The following is a 4,585-nucleotide window of genomic DNA, read 5'->3' as shown; positions in this document are numbered from 1 at the left end:
AGCGCCGTTGGAACCTCAGAATCCGAGGGATAAAGGAATGTGAAGGAGAAAACACACGAGAAATGGTTGCCAACTTGCTGATAAAAATCTCCCCTGCATGGGCTCCGAACATCAACCACATCGTGGACTCGGCTCATCGACTGGGAAGACGTGAGGTGAACAGGACCAGGCAGGTCATCGTCCAGTTTACACAGAGATTACACCGAGATGCGTTGTGGAAGATGACCAAGGATTCCTTCATCTGCAAAGAACTGGGGATTGGATTTATCGAAGACCTCTGCAAGGCTGACAGGGAGGCTCGAGTAACGCTATGGCCGAAGATACAACAAGCACGGGCGGCTGGGAAACGAGCTTACTACAGAGGAGGAGACGGTTACATTGATGGACACAGAATCACTTAATGAAAACACCTGAGGTATACTGATAGATAAAACCTAAAATTTTCAAGCACTAAATAGGGTCTTTATTTCCCCTGTGATAATAAGGTTGGATGGTTAAGTTAAGTTATATTTTCTAAGATATTGAAGGGACTCTGCCCACACTTATCTTTGCGGGCCTTCTGTCTTTTTCATTTTTGACTTCTCTTCAGTCAGTAAAACTTGTTACTGTTTACTAGCGGTTGCTAGTTGTTTAAAATGAATGCTGATTTTTCTTGTATTTCCTTGAATGCGAGGGGCTTAAGAGAAAATCTATTTTTTTTGTTTTGTAAGGGCGAGAAAGCAAACTTTGTTTTATTACAAGAAACACACTCAAAGCAGGAAGATGAAAAATTCTGGACCAATCAATGGGGGGATAAAATCATTTTTGACCATGGCTCCACGAAATCAGCTGGACTGGCCATTCTGTTTTGTAACTCTCCTGGCAAATTGGTGGCCTCTAAACTTAGTAACAATGGTCACTGGCTAATCTGTGTTTTGAATATTGATGATCAGTATTGTATTCTTGCTAATATCTATGGCTTTAACAACCCAGCTCAAAATAAATTATTACTTACAGAGCTTTCAGACAATATTAAAAATCTAAAACTCACCTACCCACTTGCAAATATAATTGTGGGAGGAGACTACAATATGGTTTATGATGAACATCTGGATAGATACCCCTCTAAGTGTCAACATAGCTCTCATAACCCTGCCTTATCTAATTTCTGTGGCAATCATAACTTAGTAGACCCCTGGCGCCTTGTACACCCCAGTGTTAGACAATACACCTGGTTCAAACCGAATAGTACATTCAAATCCAGGATTGACTTCTGGCTAATTTCTGCTTCAATGATGTGTTCTGTCTCAGACTGCTGTATGTCAGCAGCTCCTCTGTCTGATCACTCGGTCATCAAGTTGGCCTTTAAGCCTCCTGCAGAAATAAGGGCTATTGGAAATTCAATTCATCTTTATTAAATTGTCAAGCATATTGTGATGGCATTAAATCTCTAATTACTGAAGTGATGACTGACAACACTATAATGTCTTATGTTTCAAAGTGGGAGTTTCTAAAATTCAAATTTCGAGAATTCTCCATTCATTTTGGGAAATCATTTCACAAAAATAACAAACTAGCAGAACTTAATTTAATTAAAGAAATAAACATTCATTGTAACAAGGCATTACCAAATGATAATGATAAACAGAAATGACTAACTCTACAAACACAACTTGATGAGTTTTATCTCAAAAAAGCAGAAGGGGCCTACATAAGATCCAGAGCTAAATGGATTGAAGATGGTGAAAGAAGCACAGCTTATTTCTGCCGATTAGAAAAAAGACGGCAAGAGAGAAATTCAATTAAAACTTTATTAATTCAAAACCAACTATGTACAGATCCAACCTTGATCAAAAAGGAATTGACTTCTTTTTACAGTAAGCTATACTCGTCTACCTTCTCTGCGATTGATTCAGACTCTTTTTTCAACCATATTAAGGATCTTATACCCTGTATTGATGACGAATTTGTAGAGTTATGTGAAGCTGATATCACTCTTCTTGAACTAGACAGAGCTGTAGAAAACCTGTCTTTAAATAAATCTCCCGGCTGTGATGGCCTTACTTCCAATTTCTACCGACACTTTTGGGATCTATAAAAAAATCTGTTCATTCTCATGTTAAAGGAAGCAACCGATAATTTATCTTTTCCGCCCACTATGAAACAAGGCATAATTACTTTAATCCCAAAACCCGGTAAAGACTCCAAAATATTGGATAACCTTAGACCTATCACGTTATTGAATACTGATTATAAAATTGTAACCCTTGCTTATGCTAATAGATTAAAACGTAAACTAGATACAATTATGAGTGACTCCCAATCCGGATTTATGAAAGACAGATCAATCCACAATAACATCCGTTTGGTGATCGATCTCCTAGATTATAATCATTTAATAGAGGATGATGGTTTTATTTTATTTCTAGACTTTAATAAAGCCTTTGACTCTATTGAACACCCTTTTATTTTTCAGTGTTTAAAACTTTTAGGCTTTGGGAACAAATTTCGGGCCACCATAGAGTCTCTTTATGATAATTCAAATAGCTCCATTTCGTTACCAAGTGGTACGTCACCAAGATTTGCTATTAAACGGGGGGTCAAACAAGGGTGTCCTATCTCTCCTTTTCTCTTTATAATTGCCACAGAAATGCTTTCTATTTTTATTAAAAATTCAGACATTGCTCCATTGAATATTATGGGGCTACCTGTTGTCATTAGCCAGCTTGCAGATGACACGACCATCTTTATGAAACACCTAACTGAGACTCCTAAGATAATACAAGCAATTAATACGTTCTCGAGTGCCTCTGGGCTTAAACTTAATTTGAACAAAAGTGAATTAATGCCAATTCATCAAAGTGACTTAACAGAAGCATACAACATTCCTATAAGATCTGTTGTCAAATACTTAGGAATTCACATATCCAGAAACCCAGCTGAAAGTGAAAATTTGAATGTGTGGAGAATAATAACCGAATGTCAAACTAAACTTAACTCCTGGTTATTGAGAGACATCAGTTTACTTGGGCGGGTCTATCTTACTAAGATGGAAAGTATATCCAGATGTATCTACCCGGCGTATTCGTTGGCCATCCCTAACAGAGCCATCAAAAAGGTCAACCAAATCAACTTTGATTATATTTGGAAAAAGAAAATGCACTATATTAAAAGAACAGAAATGACCAAAGAATACAAAGAAGGAGGCCTACAGGCTATTGACTTTGATTTCATTAATGGAACACTGAAAATTAACTGGTTGAAATCTTTCCTTAACAATAAGAGCTTTTGGTATCATATCCCCAGTGAAATCTTCAAAAAGTTTGGAGGTATCGACTTCCTGTTAAAATGTGATTTCAATATCCAGAAACTTCCGGTCAAATTGTCCCTATTTCATCAGCAAGTCCTTTTATATTGGAAACTTTTGTACAACCATAATTTCATCCCGCATAACACGCCGATTTGGAACAACAGATACATTACAGTTAAAAACAAATCCTTATATAAAAAGGACTGGATGGATAAAGGTATTTGGTCCTTAATTCATTTGACTGATGGAAATGGGCGTGTGATGACATACGGATTTTTTTGTCTTAAATATGATCTTTTAGTTGATCGCAATTCCTTCGCTTCCATTATGAGTGCCATTCCCATTCCTACATTAAATTTGATTCAAGAGATTGTTTTGAACTCAACTCAAATTTCCCCTAATCTTCCACATCTATTAGTTGGAAACTGTGATTTCAAGAGTATGAAAATTCCTAATAAAACGATTAGAAAGATGCTTGATAATATTACACACCCTTTATTGTCTTTTCGAAACTCAATTAAACACATCTTCACCAAAGATAATATATATTCATTACGCTCTAAATACTTAAAATTTCCCATAAATCCAAAAGCGAAAGAAATCCATTTTAAGGTTTTAAATGGTGTGTATCTGGTGAACTATTACGACAGAGATGTGGTTTTGAAACGAACAAATGTGTATTTTGTGATGATATTGAAACTTCTGTTCATTTATTTTTTCAATGTATGCACTCTGAAGTTCTCTGGACTGATATCCACGACTGGCTGCACACAAAGATCCGTATTGTTGAACCTTTTTCTCAGAATGACATTGTTTATGGAGTTGTATTGGACAATAATGAGTGGGACTTCCTGGTAAATATTATAATTATTCTTGCAAAATTTTACATTCACAAATGTAAATATATGAAAGTGAAACCTAGGTTCTATGTATTTCATAACGAGTTTCTTTATTACACCAAAGCCCTTAACATAATGGAAAGTAAACAAGCTATGAAACTTCTTTATTTATTTGAAAAATATACTATGCGATCAAAGCCCTAGCTATAATTTCATTTTATTATTTACTTATTTTAATTATAATTATTTATTTATTTTTTTTATATATTTTTTTTGTTGTTGTTGTTCTTGTTGCACCTGCTCCTGTAGAATGTTGAAAAAAGATGTAAGCCATATTGTTTGTACATGAGTTTGTTTAATAAAAAAAATAAAAAAAAAAAAATAAAAAAAATTCAAAAATTGCAGCCGGAAGCAGCACCGCGACAGCTGATTGGCTGATGTCGCTGCTCATTGGCTC

Source organism: Leuciscus leuciscus (genome assembly GCF_965113295.1).
Source record: "Leuciscus leuciscus genome assembly, chromosome: 1".
Lineage (NCBI taxonomy): Eukaryota > Metazoa > Chordata > Actinopteri > Cypriniformes > Leuciscidae > Leuciscus > Leuciscus leuciscus.
Note: the sequence above shows the minus strand (reverse complement) of the source record.